This window comes from Cydia splendana, chromosome 22, assembly GCF_910591565.1.
Source record: "Cydia splendana chromosome 22, ilCydSple1.2, whole genome shotgun sequence".
NCBI lineage: Eukaryota > Metazoa > Arthropoda > Insecta > Lepidoptera > Tortricidae > Cydia > Cydia splendana.
Window position 1 is genome coordinate 2,468,259 of NC_085981.1, and position 25,297 is coordinate 2,493,555.

At 39.6% G+C, this 25,297-nt stretch overlaps 1 protein-coding gene across 6 annotated transcripts in view; it reads right to left on the minus strand.

Moving 5' to 3' along the window:
* The window catches only part of LOC134801445 (voltage-dependent calcium channel type D subunit alpha-1-like), a 133,003-nt gene that overhangs the window by 81,611 nt on the left and 26,095 nt on the right, over nt 1-25,297 (minus strand). For all 6 annotated transcript variants that reach the window (XR_010145670.1, XM_063774011.1, XM_063774010.1 and 3 more), the window contains exon 2: nt 4,373-4,517. The gene's annotated coding sequence lies outside the window, so the exon portion shown is untranslated. The remainder of the gene's footprint in view (nt 1-4,372; nt 4,518-25,297) is intronic.

A 25,297-nucleotide genomic window follows, 5' to 3' on the forward strand; every position in this document is an offset into this window, starting at 1 on the left:
TCACAGCCATGACTACGTCAAATATAATTTGAATATAGGTAAAGAGTAAAAAAAAGGTAACTAAATGTAGGTTTCAGTAAGAAGTCCGCAACAATTTCCTTACTAAACATTGGACCGAGTGCAGCGCGCCACGTACGTCGGGCTACATCCGACTCTATTACTATTAGGGCGCCGAAGGCGCCCGGCTTTAGAACGCGTACAACGCGCCTCGTACACGCCCGACGCTTTGAGTAAGAGGGCGCCGAAGGCGCCCGGCATTGGTAAGCGTACAGCGTGTCACGCACGTCGGGCTACGCCCGACACTTAGTATGAACGAGTCGAAGGCGCCTGGCTTTGGACCGAGTGCAGCGCGCCACGTACGTCGGGCTACATCCGACTCTTTTACTATTAGGGCGCCGAAGGCGCCCGGCTTTAGAACGCGTACAACGCGCCTCGTCCACGCCCGACGCTTTGAGTAAGAGGGCGCCAAAGGCGCCCGGCTTTGGTAAGCGTACAGCGTGTCACGTACGTCGGGCTACGCCCGACACTTTTAGTATGAGAATGTTGAAGGCGACTGGCTTTGGACCGCGTGCAGCGCGCCACGTACGTCGGGCTACGCCCGACGCTTTGAGTATGAGGCCAGCTTTGGTAATCATACAGCGTGTCACGCTACGCCCGATACTTTTAATATGAGAGAGTCGAAGGCGCCTGGCTATGGACCGCTTGCAGCGCGCCACGTACATCGGGCTACGCCAGAACCTTTAAGTGTGAGGGCGCCTCGGCGCCTAGCTTTGGTATGCGTACAGCGTGTCACGTACGTCGGACTACGCCCGACACTTTTAGTATGAGAAAGTAGAAGTCGCCTGGCTTTGGACCGCGCGCAGCGCGCCACGTACGTCGGGCTACGCCCGACTCTTTTAGTATGAGGGCGCCGAAGGCGCCCGGCTTTGGAACGCGTACAGCGCGCCACGTACATCGGGCTACGCTCGGCGCTTTGAGTATTAGGCCGGCTTTGGTAATCATACAGCGTGTCACGCTACGCCCGATACTTTTAATATGAGAGATTTGAAGGTGCCTGGCTCTGGACTGCGTGCAGCGCGCCACGTACATCGGGCTACGCCAGAACCTTTAAGTGTGAAGGCGCCGAAGTTGCCCGGCTTTGGTATGCGTACAGCGTGTCACGTACGTCGGACCACGCCCGACACTTTTAGTATGAGAAAGTAGAAGACGCCTGGCTTTGGACCGCGCGCAGTGCGCCACGAATGTACGTCGGGCTACGCCCGACTCTTTTAGTATGAGGGCGCCGAACGCGCCCGGCTTTGGAACGCGTACAACGCGCCACGTACGTCGGGCTACGGCCGACGCTTTTAGTATGAGGTCGCCGAAGGCGCCCGGCTTTGGTAAGCGTATAGCGTGTCACGTCATACATGTTAAAATTAAATCAAACCATATGGTTATAATGATACTTTCACGATTTGTTCTGCCAAATTCGGTGCAGAGTTTGCTTAGACGGACTCTGCATCGTATCGATTAATAAATAGAATTAATATTTTAAACGTTTCGATTCCATAAGCGCAATTACGAACATGTTTTAAAAAGTATGAGTAGTATGTACCACCTAATATAATATAATTATATTTTTTTATGATCAGCGGACAAACCCTTTCCTTTTATTTTAATAAGTACCTATATCCCATTCAATAATAATATTTGGTTTTATGAGATTAGCTTATCTTAACATATTTTGTCAATTCTTACTTTCTCAAAATGAGACTTAAACCCACATGTTGCATATATATTATCAATCGGCTTTCAAAGCCCTTCATTTTGATACCCTACTCGATAAGTTTGCACGATATTTTTTTCTAAAGTTTGCGTAATATGGCGTATTAAGTCCGCCATATTGTTTTTATAATGACGTCACATAGCCTATGTTACCCGGGATGACGTAAAGATACTAATGATGTATCATACGTCTAAATCGGTTAAGGCATTCAGAAGTTAAGGTGGAATAAAGAAACTCACATACATACAAACATGAACGCTGAAAACAATACACTCTTTTTGTTTGGGCAGTCGTGTAATAATGAAACATACCTAAATTAACTTATTGAGGCTTGTCAATAAGGGGGTTAGGGTATATGGGGGATAATTTTAGCACGTTATTCAATACGATAACCACAATATACTATGTACAGTCGCCATCAGATATATCGGAGCGGCCAAGGTGTTCACAATATCTGAACACGCGCTCTAACGCCCTGATAATAGAGGCGTGTTCCGATATTTGTGAGCACCTTGGCCGCTCCGATATATCTGATGGCGACTGTACCTTGACCTACTGTAGGTACTGTGTGTACTGTAGCTATATACATACTGTAGGTACCCATGTTGTCACAAATAAAAAAATCTGATTCTAATTCATACAAAAATATGAGAAGCTTCTCAAATTTATCGATGTGAAACATTTTTGCACTTTCTAGTTTTTTTTGGTTAATATTTAAGTAATTGCAGCTGACTGTAATGCTGGCTGTACACACTCGTCGAAAGCCTCTCGCCAAGAATCTCGGAAGAAATTCGACCCAATCACAATGGGGATAAGTTCGCCTTTGTACTTCTTACTAATTTTATGTTATCTTTAATATGTATTTTTGTACAAAAAAGAGTTTACTACTACTAGTACAATCGAAGAAGAGCAAGGCGAGACGAGTAAGAGCGAGACGAGAAGGAAGCAGTATGTCATACACTCGTTCTCGGCCTGTCTCGGGGTCACTCGACAAGTGTGTAGAGCCAGCATAACAGTGTTTACTTCTAAAGAAACACTGTACGCATAAAACGAGATGTAAACATTTCAGCGAGAACGTGCAAATGTTACATTTAATTCAGTTTTATTGGGCAGATGTTGATTCATTACTTTACCTTATTTATTCTCTTACTTTAACAAGACGTGTAATAAAATTTATTCGGCCGTTTATTTTATTACTTAATTTTTCACTACTCTTTTACACTTTAAAATCTTTTTCTTTAGATAAATAAGTCGTATTTGTAATTTTTGACGGTTTGCTGGACGTAAAGACAATAATATTGTAGATGAGTTTTCGGTATTGATGTATTATGACATCAGTATGATTTAAAATTTGAAATATGGTAATTTGAGAAAAAAAATCATTCTGGGATTCAGGCATTTTGACACTCTCCCGCTTTGAACTCTAGGAATTTTGGTAAATGGAGACAACGAAATAAAATTGGAATGACACCAAATGACACCACTCCAAGGGACGCAGCCATACGGTAGAATGAGATAGCAATATCACTTGCTCCCTCTAACGCATAAATGCGTCCCTTGAAGTGGCCGGCGCCGGCCCATCGTGTAGAGGAGCCATAACACCATGCTGAGTCGGGACCATCTCTTGGCTAATATCATGTGTCATGTAATGCGTGTTATGCGTTGTAATGCTATGTACCTATAAGTTTGTTTTTGTTCCTTTTTTTATCTGTATATTTTTGCCAGGAATAAACTATTTATATTTCTATAAATTAATAAATATTGAACGTTACCTGTGTAGACACTCGGCCCCTTCCCACCTCACGGGAACCAGTAACCAAGCAGGTGCGGCGGCTAAAGCGGCCGAAACGCTCAAAGTCCAGAAGTACACAGGTCTCGGCCCCAAGTAGGTATATTTTTATGCCATTTGGGGACTTTGGGGTTGATACACTTCGCCCGTGGGGTCTTTTTGTGGGAACTTTTTAAAGAGCTATCAAAAAGACTAACACTTCGACTTCACTGGTGACCGAAGAGCTGGCAGCTTTCTCGCACAACGTAATAGCATCGCAATACAGCGGGGAAATGCTGCCAGCGTCCTCAGTACCATGCCAAAGGGGCCCAATTTCTTAGATACATTTTAATTTTATTTAGTATTAGTTTTTAATTTTAATTAAGTTTTATTTTATAGATAAGTTAGTTTATTACTTTTTATGTACCTGAAACAGAACTTAAGAGCCCATCAACGTGCACACTAGCGCCACTGCTAAATAATCGTGATTATTTAAATTTAACGAAATATATTTAAAAAGGGGGCCGCTACGTACTGTATTTTGTATTTAAGTACCTTTTGAATACATCAAACTAGTTTTTATGTTGCTGGATTCGTCGACCTGTGAACTCAAAACAAAAACGGCCGTTTTAACTTTGGACGCATAGATTGACAAATCCAGCATCATAAAAACTCGTTTGATGTATTCAAAAGGTACTTAAATACAAAATACATTACGTAGCAGTCCCCTTTTTTAAATACTTGTCGTTAAATTTAAATAATCCCGATTATTTAGCAGTGGCGCTAGTGTGCACGTTGATGGGCTTATAAGCATAAATATTGAATATTTGTTTACTCACCTATTAAATGTGAGGTGCAGTCATGCCTTCCACGACCATTATCCACGGACTGGAGTGGAGAGCAAAGGATCAGTGTCAGGTGTATAGGGCTCGGACTAAAATAATAGGTTATTGTATAGGTCGCTGTTTCTGTTAGGTTGGTCCCCTGAAACAAAGGAAAAGATAGTTTAATTCAACATAATAATAATCGCAACGACCGGTTCATGGGTGTTTATTGTTGCGCCTGTGAACGGGTTCCAGCAGGCGTTCTACATGACATTAAGGCCCTCCAAGGGGCCTCTACGTGTTAGATCTATATCCCCACGCAAGCCTATCAAAAGACCGGGATTTATAGGCCCGTGAATTCCAAAATCGCATCAGAAATGAGGCCATCCGCAGCAGAACCAAAGTAACGGATGTAGCTCATGTAGCCCTCCGAATCGCTTAAGAGCCAACAGGAGTAAACATTTCTCCATACAAACGTACTCCTCGTTTTCCTCCGTGGTTTTTGAAGCTAGAGCAATGAGTTTTTCAACACAGATTAATATTTTCAATATCTGTGTCAGACCGTTTTGCTATTTTTGATATTTTTGTTTTTTAAGGCGCTAGAGCCCTTCAAAAATGGCCAAAATGGCCTAATTGACTATGCCGCAATGAGAGGCGTGGCATTCAAAACTGATATCAATTAGTCAAAAAAGCAAAACGGTCCGACACAGATAATTTCATAATCATTTAGATTTCCAAATTTGGTTACGATTGGTTAAGTTTTGGAGGAGGAAACAGAGGAGTACAAAACCTCGATTTTTGAGATTTTTACGCCGGATTTTTCGCCTTGTCCTTATCGCACTACTTTTAGGTGCCGCTTCCGTTAGCGAGACGGGTATATTTACCTAAAATATTTAAAACTCAGCTCCTGTTTCGTCTTAACTTAAGTGGCAGCGGGCGGGGCACATTACACGTAGAACCGATGGCCATTGGGGCGGAAAGGTTCTCGAGTGGCGACCACGTACCGGGAGGCGCAGCGTGGGTAGACCCGCCACAAGGTGGACTGATGACCTGGTAAAGGTCGCGGGAGTCCGGTGTCGCAAGACCGGTCATTGCGGCACTCTTTGGGGGAGGCCTATGTCTCTAGCAGTGGACGTCCTCTGGCTGATATGATGATGATGAATAGTAGAATAACAGATTATAAGCCTATTTAAGGTGGGGTTGATCGGGTAATGGTTGCGTCAATTTTCTAAATATTATATTTCGACGACGAGAGAAGCGTAGTTACATGATACAAATTTTTTACATCGGGGGCACCCCGCGAAATGAGTAATTATTTATGTAAAGTTTTGTTTCTTTTTAAAAATAAAGGAATGCCTCCTTTAAGTAAAATGAGCCAGCTTAAGGATTTAAGGTAGTATCCCTCCAGGGCCCGACTTATCTTTCCACACTGTATAATAACAACATTATAACATTATTTAATGAACTAAAACGGGACTTAGAGTCATTTCGAGGGCAACATTGCCCCCTTGGTTTAGAAAAACGTCCAGTTATCCTAGCAGCCAATGTAGGCGAGGAAGGGGACCAACATGCATTCAACAATATGTCTACTTGTTACTTTCTAACGGTAGACATAAAACGTGATAAGATAAGTAAACATCACACCGCCGATATAGACGTGAAATATAATCGCAACGAGTACAATAAAGCGAGAGCGTTAGGAAATGGATCCAACACTTGTGCTTTCCCACGGTGGTACAAACAGCAACACTCTTAACTAGAGATGCCTCGAATAGTGGTTTTGGCCGAAAACCGAATACAGAATATTCGGCCCGCTCTCGGCCGAAGCGCCGAATATTCGGCATGACATGCGAACATTTTGAGTCGCAATGATTATGAAAACCGTTCGTCAACAAAACACAACGTTTGCTAAGATAAGTACCTATATTTTTTGTTGAACAGAAATAATTAGAGTCAATGAAATCAGACTCATGATAAAAATAAAATATTTTGTAATCAACAAATGCTCAAAAAGGGTCTTCGCATTTAACAACTTTCCAGGAATACATTTTAAATATTAAAATGTATTCCTACCTACCTACATATCTTTTGGTTATTTTACTGTGAAAATTTTCCTTTTTGGTAGGTGCAACAGATATCCGGTGTTCTGCCGAATAGTAGGCAACATTCGGCTTAATAAACTTAGAATAAATTTAAACGTGGAAAAATTACTGTCTTGGGTGAGACTTGAACTCACCCAATCAAAAAAATAAAATTAAAAATTAAAATTCGGCTGAATGCCGAATATTCGGCAAAGTTGTCGAATAGGCCGAATACCGAATAGTTGCCGAATATTCGTGGCATCTCTACTCTTCTGTCCATCGGTGGACCTTATGCATTTTGTAATAAGGTCCACCTATAGAGTGTTAACAGTGTCGATGGTACTGGGTTACGATTTTCCGCGGAACGAGACGTTAACGTTGTCTAATGTTAAGATACTGAGGGTCTACGTCGGTGCTCAAATTGCGGGCATCTTTCTCTTTTACTCCAATTAGGGTATCATTATAGTGACAGAGAAAGATGCCCGCAATTTGCGAACTTCGGTGTTTGCGGTTCGCGGTTGTGATTTGAACACATCTTCGCTTGTACAGTTGAGTTCACAAACATTTATAAGCTAACGTTCCAGAAATATATTTACACGCTTACGCCTCCAAACACGGTTTGTTGTATAACGGGAAAAAGAGTGAGATAATGATTTTTAAGGCTGGAAACAAGTATCCCACAATTATACCTCCCGTCCAATTAAACGGCATCGCCCTCACGAGAGTTACTCGCTTCAAATATCTCGGGCACATTGTTACTGACGATCTGAAGGACGATGCCGATATGGAAAGAGAGCGAAGAGCATTGTGCGTAAGGGCGAACATGCTGGCCCGCAGGTTTGCTAAGTGTTCAAATGCAGTGAAAATCACATTATTCAAGTCATACTGCTCGTCTTTTTACACTGGCAGCCTGTGGGTCCGATATACCCAAAAGTCGTACAATGCGATTAGGGTGCAGTACAACAATGCCTTTAGGATGCTGATTGGCCTGCCCAAATTCTGCAGCGCATCAACCATGTTCGCGGAGTCACGCACAGATGGATTTGCAGCAATTTTGCGCAAAGAAGCAGCGTCTCTGTTGAGCAGAACAAGCGACAGCCCAAACAGCATCCTAAAGATGATTGCTGATCATGTGTGTTGTCCTGTAATTAATGAAATAATTTTAAATGTAAAGTCAAATTTAGCTTTTAAGTACTAACATTATTTTTAAGTATGTACTAACAAAAATAAGATCATTGTTATCTTTATGAAATAAATAAATTGAATTGAATTGAATAAGACACTGAAAATATGGTCGTGTAAATATATTGGAATATTGGCTTGTGAACTCTACCGTACCTAACATTGACACTTAACTAGGAGTATATAGTAACAAATCCCTTAAATGAGGAAAATATAAATGATATTTTTGTGATGATTAATAGGGAAACTCTGCGTAGCCGCCACTACCACAATCGTTCACAATCTGGGGGTCTACCGCGCGCGAAGCAGAAGCGAAAACATCCTTATTTTGTTGTACGATATTGATTTACAAAAAGAAGTTATTTTTTAGTTAGTGTCTCGTATATTATAATAAGAACACATATCCAAATTATGGCGAATGGTTAGAAAACCTATTAGGAATACAAGCTACTAGAAAATAAAATTAATGGGAAAATATGCGAATGGTTAGAAATGCTTTCGGGAAAGGAAGCTATTCAGAAAAAATAAAATGGTAAAAACTACGAATGGCAAAAATCGTAATCTGGAAAAAACGATTTTTGGAAGAGACAGTACACATTCCGACTAGGTACGATATGGATTAGATATGTTAGTGTCAAAAGTGTCGTTTTTGTTTGTTTGAAACCTCATAGTGCGCGAAGATGTTAGATAATTAGGAAGATACCCTAATCGACACTCGAGCTTAAAGCACAATCTTGGGGCTTTTGTCAACATCTTGTCGGAACTTACGACAATTCGTTTTAGAGCACAGATTATCCAGATAGACTCCGCATAAAGAATTTTCAAGGTTTATCACTTTGCATAATAATTTCAAGAAATTGGGACTTCACACTTCAATGGTTGTAGCTTTCTTAAAATAGGACCGCTTGATTCTCAAGTTGAAAAACTCTTATAAAAAAAGTTCAGATCGTGAGTCTATGCTAAAAAGTCCAAATTTTCCAAATTTTCAAAGCACAACTTTTTTTTAAATTACTTAAGGGAGATACGGGATACTAAGGATACTAGGGCGTTTTCAGAAATAAATATTGAAAACCTGATTCTTTCACATCTGGACGTTTTTGGGCTCATTCTACTCAGAATCGACAGCATTCTCCATCCCACCATTAAAAAAAAGATGTCCCAAAATGTCCATTCCATTACGTCACGTTTTAGTATGAAAAATTTTTTCACTGGTATGTGCGTGACGTAGTGGAATGTACAATTTTCATACAAATTTTTGGGACATTTTATTTTATCATCAGAATTGAATATGCTAGTGATTCTGAGTTGAAAGAACCCAAAAACACCGGGATCTGTGAGAATCGGGTTTTCGATATTTATTTCTGAAAACGCCCACTAAAGTATCCTGAATCTCCCTTAAGCAGTTTAGAACATTGTACAAAAATGAAGCTCTACATTACGTTTTAGTATATTATTTAGTAATATATGACTGGGCTTTAAAATGAATACTTTTTTTTTATAATGCGCGCGGTTGCATGTGAGCGCAAATATAGGAAGAAAATATTGAAGTAACTTCGAGTAATTAACATGCTTTGTCTAGTTGACAAGTGATCTTTATAATAGAAGTTCCATTATATAACATAAATGAGCTTCGAGCTTTGATGAAAATTCTTAAGCGTAAGCAATTTGCTTGGACCAATAACTGTATAATATACAAGGAGATGAAGAAATAAAAACTTTCAAAATTACATTTATAAACTTATTTACACACTTTTACTAAGCTTCACTGCGTATACAAAAGATGGGTGTGTGTGTGTGTGTGTGCTTCAAATCTTGTGACTTAAATTACAATAATTAGGAGGCCGAGCTTTGCTCGGAAAACATATAAAAACTCAAAAAAGCGCGTTTCCCCAGAGATAAGACCTAGCTAGATCGATTTTTCGCCCTCGAAAACCCCCATATAGCAAATTTCATCTAAATCGTTAGAGCTGTAATATATACAGCTGTCCCTAGCTATTGGACAAAGCCGAAATGTACATAATATATGCATTAGGGTATTTAGAACCAGTATACAAAGAATCATAACAATCGGTGTAGCGGTTACGAAGAAATTAACAAATTACGATTTTTTTACTTTGGAGCAACCTGTGTGTGTTAGTAGCTCCTGAGGTAATAAATAGTATGAAACCTTCTTCGACCGCTTTGATTATTTTTTTTATTTATGACATTAATAAGATTCAGACTTTTGACAAATGTCATCATTGCCGCACATTTTCAAACAAATTGTCAAAAGCACTGCCAATGATTAATACAGTATGTTTCTTTTTGTTGTCGATTATTGGAAATAACTTTTGTTTGATAATAACTAATTTAAAAAATATTACCGTTAGAGCATTTCTGAGAAGTGTGGGATTTCAGGGTTTGTCCGATGGCTAAGGTCACACTGTATATGTATATCTATTTATTTCCGGACAATGCAATAATATGCTAAAATGGAGCTGATCTGATGGTACAGTCAAGTGCAATAACAAATCCCGTAAGAGAGCAATTCTCAAAAAGTTTGTACATTTCGATCACATCTTAGATTTCTATAAAAATTGCTAAAGTACATGAAGCTGAACAACTTCCACCACATTTCCCAAAATGTCCCAGAAAGTTTCTAAGAAACATTCCTTTTTTGTTACCAGATTTCCTTACACATTTGGTTTGGTTGTTAAGTAATGACCCACATATATACCTATATACCTCGAAGAGTAAGTACCTCGTGAAACAAAAACCTCAATAATGAGGTGTGTGGGTGTAATGTGTCGCTGACGTCACCGCCACAACGACATGTTCGTTAGGTGTAATGGCGATAACGTGTTGAAAAGGTACCCTTACAGATCACTTACCTATGCTAATAGATGGGCTATGTCTATGTAGGTACCATGGGAAGTTCTTTCCCAGTGTTTTAAAGGAAAGGTACGAGGTTCTACGAATAACTTATCTTCTTTGTCAACATACTTTTGAGTAAACAATAATAACAAACCTGTACATGTAATTATATGACAAACTATGGCTGTGACAATTATTTAAACATTCATACACAATTGCTCTAATAGTTATTTACGATACAAGTGCGAAAAAGGAATTAGGTAATTCGCAACGAGTGGCCTATTGTAAAAAATGGAAGAAGGGAGTGCTTTAAATCGTCACGAGTTGCGAATTACCTATTCGCACATGTACCTATCGTACAACGTTTTACAGTTACATATATGTGATTATATGGGCCTTTAAATTCTCGACGTAGTTACGTAATGTGCTTATTATGGCATAGGGTGTCGTAATGGAGCACCAGATGTACTGTAATAAGTAATTATAACGTCAAAATTAAAAAAAAAAATGTTATTCACGTTTTAGTAAATATCAATGTTTAAATGCGGAGTCTATGCGACATAGTCCGCCCTATATTGCCATACAAACACAGGACTACATATTATCGACCATAAAGGTCTCCACAGACTCTTTATGAATATGATTATGATATGAGCGTTCTCTTACACATAATAATTATGGCTTGGAACATACCTAATTATAATTTTATTCCATGGTTGTTTGAGTGGGTAATTACCCTACGTCCAGTTTCGATGCTATTTTTATACTATCAACGTCGGTGACGAATAAACATACGGCCTGCCTGATGGGAAGCAGTTACCGGCGCTTATGGATGCCTGTTCTAACTAAAAAACGAAACGACAGAAAAATTCTGTCTAACTATCGGGCCTTACAAAATTTCACGAGAATCGGTTGAGAAATTCGACCTACAGAGAAGAACATCCGGACATACGAAACGGAGACCTTCGGTAACGCTCGGTCAATTACTCCGCAAACCAAATAAAACCCAAATACCTTAGCAAGATGTCTGAAAGCCAACCTTCTACCCATGTTAACATCTTGACACATTGAAACTCAAAACCGAAAGGTTTCTAATGGAATTGACAAGTGCCAACCCTACATCTACGTGCAAGCAAAAACTAACTCTACCACTTACCAATAAAGTTGTATTTCCATTAAACGCGTAGCCAACCTTTAGATTACTAGCTGTAAGTGAAAACCTACTCTAAATCGTCGCAATAGAGTGGTATTTACATTAAAAGTGTTTCCAATTGTAAGGTTGCAAGCTTCAATCGAAAATCAATTTTAGCTCTTAGGGGTAGAGTTGAAATTACCGTAAATGGGATGGAGAGATGCCCGGAGTACTTATCAATTTATTGGTAACGATATTTGCACCTTGATTTGATTTTCAAGTATTTTACTCGTAACCTTTAATTGCTGCTTCGAGTGTTGAATTACATTAGGAAGAGGCTGCATTTCCATAATTACAATCTCTATAATTATACAAAAATCTGGTATGAAAAGAAGTTTTTCATCTCACCTACTCGGAAAAGGGATTTTTTACATCACCTATTCGGAAAAGGGCATTTTCTTCCCTGTTAGGAGGGATCACAGTGGAACTTTTCTTCCCTGCTAGAGGAGGGATGAAAGTGGCACTGTTCTGTTCTAGAGCACTATTATTTTACATGCAATTTTTTTAGCTTAAATAAGATTTTGAAACACAATAATTTCCTATTACGCTCGGGATTCTATTTTAGAATTCTTCGTTTAAGATTCAATTTACACCCACGCCGTAAATATGTCATTTTGCGTTTTTGTGACGACACAATCAACTATTTATTGTAGGTACTACAAAAGTGCAATGATGCTTTTTGCTACGACGAGAAAGCGACTGATTCTAGTATTTGATTTTAATATTTTAAGAAAGGTATGGGAACTGTGAATGTCATCTCGCTTTGTGTTGTAGGGAAATGCACAGCGGATGTCATACCTACCAGATCTAGAGCAGAGGCCAACTGGGGAAGTACCTCCATCTCACAGAAATCCGTAGCCAAATAACACTAGACCCTATATGCATAGTGTTGTGTTCCTGCCGGTTAGTAAGTTTACCAGAGCTCAACGAGTGTGCGGAGTGTTAGGGTCAGCAACGCGCATGTAACACCTCTGGAGTTGCAGGCGTCCATAGGCTACGAAGACTGCTTACCATTGGACGGGCCGTATGCTGGTTTGCCACCGACGTAGTATAAAAAAATTAAGTTTCTTACATACAAGTTGATAAGGGCGGATATGGCACTGGTGGCCTAGCGGTAAGAGCGTGCGACTTTCAATCCGTAGGTCGCGGGTTCAAACCCCGGCTCGTACCAATGAGTTTTTCGGAATTTATGTACGAATTATCATTTGATATTTACCAGTTGCTTTTCGGTGAAGGAAAACATCGTGAGGAAACCGGACTAATCCCAATAAGGCCTAGTTTCCCCTCTGGGTTGGAATGGCAGTCGCTTTCGTAAAAACTTGTGCCTATGTCAAATCATGGGATTAGTTGTCAAGCGGACCCCAGGCTCCCATGAGCCGTCGCAAAATGCCGGGATAACTCCAGGAAGAAGAGAAGAAGGGCGGAGGTACTTAGATACGTGATTTTACCTGCGACTGAAAAGATTATATGATGGGTTCCTTATCCGTTGGAAGGCGCTCAGTGGACCAAAGAGAGGATTATGATATTTTTACAAGCTTTTATTTAAATTTCAATGTTCATATGTACCTTGCTTACTATAATTAATTTAATTATCATTTATTCAATATATATATGTAGGTACTCGTATAGGTACATGAAGGCGTGTTATAATTAGGTATAAATTTGCCAATTGTAACCATTTCGCCGTCACGTCAATGAAGTAATAAAGTACCATTAACGCCAAGCAACAAATTGCACGTAGGCAACCCGTATAACATATCAAGTCGTGGCGTGCGAGGCACGAAATGTAGGTACTGACTTTATATCAAATCAATGGCGGCGAAAAGGTTAACCACAGAGAGAAAATCGAAATTTCATTATCGGCTTCATTCCACAGTTTTGACAGTTTAGCTCGTGAGGCAGGAAGACTTTTTTAATGATATATCTAGGAGAAAAACGAGCAGACGAATCACCTGATTGTAAGTGATTACCGCCATCCATGGACACCCGTAATACTAGAACGGAGTGGTCATTAACAGGCGTCCCCCTCTGTCGAAAATAGGCGGCCAATGGTCAACCACATGTCAACCACATGTATGGACTGACGTTTATCTGACATGGCTATGTTTACGTTACGTATACATTTGATGTGCCCCTCCCCCGCAAAAAACGGCAGACTATTTTGTACCGAAAATTATAGACATGGCGTCTCCGTTGGTTATATTCTCTAAGACCAGAAGGGATGTAAGTCCGTTGCCGGCCTTTATGTAGGTAGTATTATGTACGCTCTTTTCTTGAATGTTTGAAGGTCGTATCGGTCCGGAAATACCGCATGCGACAGTCCAGTCCACAGTTTAGCTGTGCGAGACAGGAAGTTTCTGGAGAAACGCACAGTTGAGGATTGCCAACCCTCTGAGTGTTGAGTATGCAAATCTGTCGTGTAGAGCAATGACAGAATAAGAGGCAGGGATTAATCATCATCATCATCATATTTATTCATCAACAACACAAGATTGTTTGTTTGAAATGGTACGCGTACCGGTTCTTATTAATATTAAATAAGTTAATATGGGTATATCCTTAATAATCAAGGAGAAAATTATCACAAAGTTTTTCTTTTAAAAGATAAGAAATATACCGCTAACAACACAAGATAACTTAGTGAATTACAGCCTTGAGCACAAAACACATTTCCCGTAGCCCAATGAATAAACGGATCTGAAAATAATAATGTTCTGTCGAAGCCAGGTCGAAGCGGATTGAGCTCGTAAAGGAGGTGTTTTCGGGCAAATTGTCTCATCAGAAACCAGTTTAACCTCTTATTGTATGTGTATAATAAGGGTAACATTTTTTTCTGCTCTGTATAGATAGTCACCTGCAATAATATGTTACACAACGAAGCTCGCAAAAGCATCCGACACCATCTTATTTGTAGAGCCATGAGAGCGTGTCACATATTTCTGCGGCCTTCGAAAAGTAACATTATTGGAGGTGACTGTACAGCACAACCGAGGCTTGTTGTTGATTATCACACACATGAAAGGATAAGCATGGTCTCCGTAAAGTTAAGTTTCTCCAGAAGGCTCATAAACCGACTGAGTCGCAAGAACTTAGAAACAGAAAAGAATAATTTTGCAAGTGTCACTTCTCATCGGCATGTCAGCGCCCTCATGCTGGAAGAGCCAGCGTAGCCCGACGTATGGGGCGCGTTGCGCGCGCTCCAATGCCGGGCGCCTTCCTCACGCCAAAAGCTCGTACGTACGGGGCGCTCTGCGCGCTTCATTACTAAGCGCCGGCAATGGCATTCTTGTGCATTGAATAGTTATTTGTTTTACAAGGGGGCAAAGTTGTTGTTTAACCGCTCGTGCTAATATTGATACACGAGCAAGCGAAAGATCCCAAAGTTGAACCACGAGCGTAGCGAGTGGTTCGAAAATGGAATCTTGAGCGTTGCGAGGGTTTCAAAGCACGAGGGTTAAACAAAATTTGCCTCCGAGTGAAACACAACATTTTTCACCACACCAACCCGAAGCAAATATTTAATGTAAAATATCAAACAAAATCAAATCCAAATGAATGTTTTTAAATATTTGTCATCCAAAATCATCATTTAAAAGTCAATTCTACCAGCAAACATAAGAAAACAACTCAAAATTTGCGATTACTTTGCCTCACATGTGAATAAAATGCAACTTTGCTATCAGTTTTTGAAGTGCAAAGGAAGCCTTTCCGAGCTGGTGTGGTGAAAAAAACCTTTCAACTCTGTGGTGTCAACGTGGCATTTTCTCAATAACATTAGGTGGCAGAAAAAAAACAGTACAAGAGTTTTAAGTACTGAAAATGAAGAAATTACGCCAAATATCCAAAATCAATCGTCAAGAGACTTGAGGTCAAATAAAACTGGTTTTCTTAGGTCGATATGTACAGTAGCGATCAGAATACAACTGTTTATTGCCTTTAAGGGTCCTCGGGCTGCCGCTTGAGCCGCTAATTCTGTTGTTTCCTTGAATTATTGATGGCGTATTTGATTTGGATGGCGGCGGGATTTTTCCCGCGTACATTGTATCTTTTGCCGTGGTTGAGGGAGGAAAAGAGGAATTTTGCAAGTGTAAATTCTTATCGGCATGTCAGCGCCCTCATGCTGGAAGAGCCAGCGTAGACCGACCAACGGGGCGCGTTGCGCGCACCTCAATGCCGCCAAAGGCGCCTTATGCCAAAAGCTTTAAATATGCCTGCTGGTACATACCATAATGACTTATATAGTTTCGGGATAAAATAAAAAAGTGAGAGAGAATAAATGGAGAGTGCCTATATGTTATTAAATTCGACAGTCGACGTCAAAAATATGTTTACATTTTTCGCCTTATTACAAAGGAGTAAGGTGCAAAACTGTAGACATACATGTCATGACGGCTGATCGGTGATCACGTCGTGCTTTCCATAGAAACCAAGCGTCGGAAGCTCCGGCCCGGCCCCGGCCCGGTCTAGCGTGAGTCAACCTTAACTCTTAATGTGGCACTGGCGGAACCCTCAGTGGTTTTTTCCTTATCTTACTGCCCCATCTGTGGTTCCCTGGGTACTAATATAATGTCGCTTGTCTTATTTGCATTATCGAGCCGCCCTTTTCTATCTACCTTCTATATCATGCAAATCCTTTGATACAATCGTAATCTACATACGGTTCTTTGTTTGACTTCGTTTTATAACAATACTAGCTGTTGCCCACGACTTCGTTTGTGTAAAGTTTTATATTGGCTCTAATCTTGTGTCATCCTACGAAGTTTCTAGACCATCACTCAAAAAAATCTTTTGGTTCTAATAATAGTTATTTGTACAACAAGAGAGCAAAGTTTGATATTATATTGTTTAAGTTATGATTGTCACTTTGTAAGGCCCCCTAAACTACATTGTTTATAATGTTTTGACAGTTACGAATACGTGCAAAGTTTCATCGGTAACTTCCATTACAGGGAGCTGTCAATAATCTGTCACGGCAAGTGGGCGGTTATGTTAATTTTGTAATTTCGGGTCCGACGCTTAATTTATGTCAGTTCTGCGGGCATCGACACAAGGGTTGGGAAACTGGAATATTATGTAATGTTTAACCAAGGATTCGCTTGTGGATATGGATATATCATACATCCAAAGTTAAGGGCTATAAAGGCTAATTTCCTGATTGAATCGTTGTCCGCATAAAGGCGTAGGTTACCTCCTTTTCGTTAAAATACGTTATTTCATGCAGGTGTACTGAAGGACGAAGGCCTATATTGTTCCCGCGGGAGTTATGGATAGAGAAAAAAAAACTATAACTCCCTAGGGAGTTGTCACCTTAGACAGGCTCCCAGAGGAGCTACAGTGCTATCCAGATAGAGTAGAGACTATCTGAATAGCACTGTAGCCACGTTTTGATTCAGTGGCAAGAAGCGGTGAACCGATAATGGGTTGTTTGTCTGTCTGCGCACTGAATTAACGATGTCTGCGCTTGTACTTCGTATTTTAATTAGATGGAGGAATGGAAATTACCAATGGGAAAAGCTTGTCTCATTACAATTTAAAGAAGAACGTAAATATAGGGACCGTAACAGGATAATGTACCTACTTAATGTAGTGAAATAACTAATAAGTACTCGAATTTCTAAAACAGATTTGTGATTTCATAACACGCTGATTTTAAAGCATTTATTTAAAGAAGTATTTATCTACACACATATCATAAACTATCTGTGATTTGTTTAAAACTGCAAGTTACGGTCAGCATAAAGATAAATTGTTTTGTTAGAACAAATTTCTTACCTGTGAAGTTTGAATCCAGAATATTCAGAATTGTAACTTTGTAATTTAATACCTAGAACATATATCTGTGAATATATCTTACTGCCATCCATGTATTAGGTATAGCTAGTATATATCAGCCTAGCTATAATTTGCATGACCGGGTACGAAGCGGTGAACCGATAAAAGCTGTTATGTCTGGTCTCGCATAGCGAATAGCAGACAGATATACATACAGTATTTCCAAACATGTTGAGCCAAGCAAATATGTTGATTAATATATGTGTCGCTTAACTTCAAACTCGGGTAAATCCATTTGACCCTCTCAGCAAATATCTTCCCTATTACCTTTTCTTAATACCAAAATAGCATAATCTGACTGATGAATTTACCCAATGTTGGCGACTGGCTGGCATGCGACCTATTTTATACTTTTAATTTGTATACTTTTTGAATGATTGCTTGTCAATCAGTCTGCCTGTCACCGCCTAACTATTAAGATCTTGTGTTTCGATTTAAATAAATTATTTATAATATTTGTTTAATATCTGCGTGTTTGCATTATATCTTCGATTCATCATACAGTCCATTCCATTAGCTATCACCCAAGTTTGAAGTTAAGCGACTCATACGGAAGGTACAGGCAATGAATTTAATTTCCTACCCATTTTGTACCTTGTCACAGTGACAATAGTATGAGGTCTCCAGTGACTTTCATATTGAGTGTCACTGTGATAGGGTACTAATTGGCCTATAAATTAATTGTTTCAATTATTTCTAGAATACATTTCTATTGTAACTTAGACATTTTTACGAACTGCGCGTACTTTTACAAAGTAATCTTTTAAAGATCTTCCATTGTTGAGGACTCAAAGAATGTTTACCATTTGTTTGTACAATAAAACGAAGATGATTAGGTAAACAAGGAAAATTGTTACCATGACAGTGCTCTTCAAAGAGAAAGTTTTAGTATTTCGTTATATTTGCTCAATAATATGCGAAATACGAGAAAGCCTGCATGTATCTGCCTAAATAAATTCAAGGATGGTAAACAAATCTGATCTGATCTGTGATCTGTGTAAGATTGTCTCCAAAAATATTAAGTACTTATTTTTATTTTTTGGAAAACTTACAGCTAGAGTAACAATGTAGGAAATAACATAGAAACAGTGAACCAATTATAAGTTTCCACATATAGAAACTACATAATACTTACTTTAGGTACTTACTTATAATAATATTTAAGGTACCTATTTACTTAGACCAATACTTAATAATTACGCTTGATTTACGTAGTTGGTCTTAACCAACAAGCAAGCAAGTATCTTAATACTTGTATTAAAAATTTAATCGTGACTAAATCACTTTAGACTGCATTCGTTCATTAACTCAGTAGGCAATTTATAGGACTCCGTAACATTCTAAAAACTAAGTAAATCGATTGACATCAGGAATAAAAAATCTACATACGAATTTCGAGATCCCAAAAAACGGGAACACGAATGGTTTACCATTGGCCCTTTTCCGTATTTTATCGCCTAAAGTGGATATCATTTTTCTCAAGACATTTTCCTGTCAGGAAAATAAAGAGCGATAACTCAAAACTTGTACAACATACCCCGGTCTCCCCTTGACGTTTAAAAGGAAAAACTTTGCTAATATCGTTAGGTGACGTGTGAAGTTTTAAATTTATTATGAAAGCGTACTAGGCCAGTTTTATTAGTTACATGAAGGCTGCCTCTCCACTGAAGCGGAGATGAGCGAAGGTGAGAGGGCCGAGCGGGAATCAACCTATTAACAACTACAACTAATGCTATTGGTTGATTCTCGCACATCTTCATTCATCTCCGTTTCAGTAGAAGGTAGAAGGTATCCTAAATACGTATACACGAAGATAGAACGATTCTTACGTAAATATCCAATATCTGGGAGACCGAGCTTTGCTCGGGAAACATAAAAACTCAGAATTGCGCGTTTTCCCAGAGATAGGACTTGTAATGACAATCCTACATAAAGATAATTATATCGGTATGTAAGTAAAATATAACATCAAATTTTTTTTTGTCACTGGCCCACTAAGCGTCAGCGCAACTAAAAACTCTCAACAAACTTTAGCAAGGAGTCATATACCTACAAAAAATGGGTAACCACAATAAAATAGATTAAATAAAAGAAATAATAAACATACTTACCTACTAAAAATATGGCTTTATACTGATAACATGATAAGGTTGTTTATTATCTATTGTGTACAGCTTATTCGTTATTTTGCTGTCGTTTCCTATTTTCGAACAATAAATAATATTTGTATTGTACTATATATATTTGCGGGAAATCCCTCCGTCCCATCCCACTCTGTGCACCTACGTGATGTAATCAAGGAAGATTATTATCCGAAATAATCTGCGAACTCAATTTTGCCGGCCATTGTGTCACACATTGTTAGTTATCAACATATATCACAATAGGTGCTGTAAGAGTAGAGTAACCAGGCATTTGAAAAGCCAGATCTGTGCGGTGGAAAAAAGGCAGTTAAAAAATCTAAAAAAAAGGAGCAGATTGTAGATATGCTGTACAGATGTAGTGCATAATTATTTTCCATCGTATTTTCATGCAAACGTACGAACGTGTCTTGTTATTTCTATCAGCCTCGGTCCAAAAGGTACCGAAGTTGACTGAAGTAGCATTACAAATACGAACGTTTTCTAGAAAATACGATGGAAAACAATTATGAGTAGTGACATCTGTAAGTTTTGGATTCAGGTCACATTTTTTAGTGGCGGCAAACGAGCAGAAGGATCACCTGATGGTAAGCAATAACCGTCGACCATGGACAATATCAACACCAGATGGGTTGCAAGGGCGTTGCCGGTTTATGGGAGTAGGCACTCTATTTTCTTGAAGGTTGTATCGGTCTGGAAATACCGCGGGCGACAGTTCATTCACAGTTCAGCAGCAGCTGTGCGAGGCAGGGAGTTTCTGGAGAAACGTATTGTTGAGGACTGCCAACCATTTAAATGGTGAAAATGGAAATGTTGTTGCGTAGAGTGATGGCAGAAAAAAGCAGCAGGGATTAATCCAATGAGAGAGAGTCTCTATAAAGTGAGACCTTAATAATACACTCGCGTGCAAAAGTATTGCATCACTTTGCATTTTTTCGTCCGCATCCAATATATTTGTAAACTGGTTAATTTCGCTAAATTATTTAAATGTAATCATGTTCCTTGAAGTTTCAGCTTTACGAAAAGTAAAAAAACATGGAAATCGGCTCAGTATTTTTCAAATTATCGGCATTTTCCCGATTTGTGAGCGGTTTCACGTTATCACGCGCACGAGTTGCGCTACCCTTGACCCCTATAAAACGGGGGGTAGAGAAGGGTTTGTTATCAGTCACGTATCAGAAGTCGATCGTTACATATTTCCGCGTATTTTCCCGTGAAGAAGACCTGAAAAATGGAAACCACTGAAGCTGAAGTCCGCCCAATCGTCCAGCCCCTGCAAGCGGGGCGTAGCCAACGTTGAGTAGCTGCCAAGCTCAATTTAAGCCAATCTACAGTTTGCAGAGTTTACCAGAGGTTCCAGGGGACTGGATCCTTTACTTAAAGACCAAGAAGCAGCCGCAGAAAGTGTACATCAGAGAGGGACGACCGCTTCTTTGTCACAACATCTCTCCGAGATCGACACCATACAAGCATTGACATCCAGCAGCATCTGCGTGAGGTACGAGGAGTGGCTGCCAGTGAGTGGACAATAAGAAGAAGACTTAAGAAAGCGAACTTAACACTCAGGAGGTCCGCAGCGGGGCCCATATTGCTGGCGCGACACCGTACAGCCTAAAGAGAGTTTGCTGAAAATCACAAGGACTGGACCATTGAGCAATGAACCCCAGTTCTCTTCTTGACAGAGTACAGAATGTGCTTGAATGGTTGTGACCGAAGAGGAAGAGTCTACAGAAGGCCAGAAGAACAGTTCGCTCAATGTTACGTCTCCGAAAGGGTCGCCTATGGCGGTGGATCCGTAATGTTCTGGGGCGGCATTTCCTACGACGGGCGGACACAGCTGGTTTTCGTGCCTGGCGGGGGCCGTGACAGTGGATTGACCGCTGCCAAGTACATCACTGATATCCTGGAGGAACATGTTGTTCCTTATGCCGGTATTTTTGATGAGGGGTTCATCCTAATGCAGGATAATGTCCCGTGTCATACCGCTAGGGCCACCGCAGCCTACCTTCTCGAAGTGGGCATCGACACCATGGACTGACCAGCGATGAGCCCGGACCTTAACCCCCTTGAACAGGTGTGGGACTACCTAAAAAGGGTTCGGAAGCGGAATCCTGCCCTGGTTAATGTTGAGTAGCTGAAGGGGGCCTTGCTGGAGGAGTGTGACGCTATTCCTCATCATCACATTACAAAATTAATTAGGTCTATGAAAAACCACTTGGTTTGTGAAAGGAGGGCTGTGGGTGGCAATAACAAGTATTAATTTAATAATAATAATTGATATTGTATCAAAAAATGACTTTTATTCTTAAGTTTCCTGATTTATTTTTGGAGCATTATGCGACTACTTTCAGTTTTCTGATTTTTTTTAGTCTTCAGATTCGAAATTTCATTGCATTTACCATTTTTCTAATGCGTTACATTATAAGCTTTCAGTTGATACCAACATTTTTAGAATCGGGTATAGAATTACAAAGATATTGGGTGCGGACGAAAAAATGCAAAGTGATGCAATACTTTTGCACGCGAGTGTAGTCGCATTCCTGACAAATAATCAAAATTTCTAATATGTCCGGGAAATTCCAGAAAGTCTGGTGACCCTAGGTGGTCGGGTAAAGGTCGCTCAGGCGCTCAATCCATCAGCGATCCAATTCGGTATATATACATACATACATATATACATACACTGTAGCCAGAGGGTTAAAATACTTGTTGATGGATCGTATGGTAATAAATATGGTTTTGGTTGACCGAGGGAGTTTTTAGTTTGGGTATAAAAAAACTCTATTTTGAGATTTGTATCTCTCAATCATTTCAGATTTTAACCCGGTTGCGATTGCATTTCATACTGCATCGGAGCCTAGGGTCCTCTGGCATAATAGTTTATTATACATAGTTAGTAGTACCTAATACCTAAGAAAAAGTAAGAGCGAATCGCCTAGCGTGATGCGGGCATGTGATGAGGAGGGATGAAAGTCATGTGGGCATGTGACGAGAAAGGTATTACGAATGAATGTGGAGGGAAGTAACGGGAGAGGAAAAGGTGGATGGACTGTGTGATATCATAGAACGCGAGTGAATGATGAGATGACGGGCGAGAGAGAGGTATGGAAGAAAAAGACATGCTGCACCGACCCCAAATGAATGGGACAAGGGCCAGCTACTGATGAGTATCTAATACCTACTAATCGTATAATACGAAAGTAACTCTGTCTGTCTGGTCCGGTACCTCTTCACGCTTCAAAAACGCTAAGCTGAAATTGGGTATGGAGATAGGTAGTTTTAAACCCAAGGAAGGACATAGGTACGTCTAAAGTGTCACCTTTAGCATTTTAGTTCAAGAAATGAGTTTAAAAATCCGTGAAATCTCATTTAATTCCCAACCACCCAAAAATTATGAATACTTACTGCGTAAAGTAACAAAATTAGCATTTACATAATAATATTAAAATTTAATAAATCGGTTTGCGACTGCGCCAGTTAATCGCAATAATTAATAATGTAAATTAACCTTAATTATTAATAATGTTAATCTACAAACCGAGTCTGGCACCGAGCGGTTAATTTAAAATAATTTATTCAGAATAAAATAACATTATATTCGGTGAAGTCAAATACAGATATTTTGTGGATATTATTGTGACAATTCATTTCGATATTTATAATCCATATACCTATATATGACAAAACTTTTGCGGACATTACAATATTTGGCGTTGTCCAATTGCTCGATATACACTATATTAGGCCCCGTGCATGAACTATAGGGGGCAGCATAGGAGCTGTCAGAATTTGGCGCGAGGCGTAAATGTGTCGTTCATGCTTCCGATGTAGCCCACAAGATGGCAGAACCTACTAGATATGCACAAGGAAACGTACCGACGAGAACGGTAGATGGTAGCACTTGCTTTGGCAATGTACATGTGCACATATGTTTCCGATTCAGGCCACAAGATGGCAGACCCTCCAACGCGCACGGTCCCTATTCAGGCTGCTTTAGTTATTCTAGTTCGTTGATTGTAAACATTTTTTGTTCACTGTTTCTAAACTCATTAGTAAATGAATATAAACTTAATTGAGTACGTCGTCCTAATGAATTGACTTCCAAAATACGTATAATGTAAATGACATCATAATATATTATAACGCGGCGCGTGGGCGTAATATTAATGAAGCTACCGGAATACAATTAGTTACCAAATTCAATTTCATTACCTTCCCTTAGACCGAGCGAGCGTGAAGCGCGAGTAAAGCGTCTCCGCAGCTCCGTTTCAACTTCTGCAAAGTTTTTTTTTACTTTGGCGGAAATAAAAAAAAATTAGACAAAGGCGGCAAATAAAAAAAAAATTAGGTGCGAAGGATTGTCCTCCCATAGAAAATTTGAAGCCTTTCTCTACTGACTTGTTTTGTTTGCCAGAGTATATTTGCAATCAGGGGGATTTCCGTGAAAATCGAAAATTGTCATTTTATTATCTGCTTCTCTATCATTTCATATTCCAGTGATAGGGAGGCAAATCACTACACCTTATAAAACAAAGTCCCCCCGCCGCGTCTGTCTGTGTGTTTGCATGTTTATCGCGATAAACTCCAAAACTACTGAAGAGTTTTTCATGCAGTTTTCACCTATCAATAGAGTGAATTTTTAGGAAGGTTTATAATCCATTAAGCTGTATAATCCATTCAGATCATTCTCATTCATTCCGTTTCTTCAGAACGTAAGTTAACGCAGCAGGTCTCCATTAAAAATGTACGCGCTTTCCGCCCACTGCCCCGCCGCGCCGACGGACGCTTTGTCAAACGACAATGGAGCAATTAAAAAAATATCCGAGTTTGTGTTCTTTGTCTTTGGAAGAAAACGGACATTTTAGGGAAATTAATTAGTAGGCCTCGTGTTTCAAACTATAGCATGTCAAGCCATTTGCGTCAGCAGTAGTAGTAGTAGAAAAAGGCGGCAAATTTTAAAATGAACCTGATACTTAGGCTCAAAGGGTTATCGTTTATCGTCCCACAGAAAATTTCGCGCCTTTTTTAGACAAAGTTGTTTGACCGGCTATGCGCGCACGTGTGTGTGTGTGTGTATGTGTGTGTGTGTGTGTGTGTGTGTGTGTGTGTGTGTGTGTGTGTGTGTGTGTGTGTGTGTGTGTGTGTGCGTGCGTGACTGTGTGTGTGTGTGTGGGTGTGTGTGTTCAATAGAAAAGGAGTATCCCTTTTAGGCTTAATTTTGGGTAACAGGAGAACCACTTCAAATGAAAGGATTATTATTTCCTAAGGCAGTAACAAGCTTATGTAACCCCTCGAAGCTTTCTATAGCCTTGCGATTAAGATGTTCAGAACACCATAAACGTGACTGAATAAGATTTCAACTTTCAGAAACGTCATAAATATTAAATTAGATAAAAATAAAATCAACTCTATATTCTTCCTCATTAGGTTGCTTTTTCAATGCATACAAAACTGTGGCGTAATTTTTAAAAACATCATAAGTGTTAAATTAAATAAAAAGAAAAATCAACTCTCTATTCTTTCTCATTAGGTTGCTTTTTCATCGTTATACAGAACTAAGGCGACGGAAAGTCTTTTGGTTGGATTCCAGCTTGTTTAGACGAAACTTCGCAACTGTTTGAAACTCCGAAGAGTTGCGAAGCATTTGAATAAGGGTTTC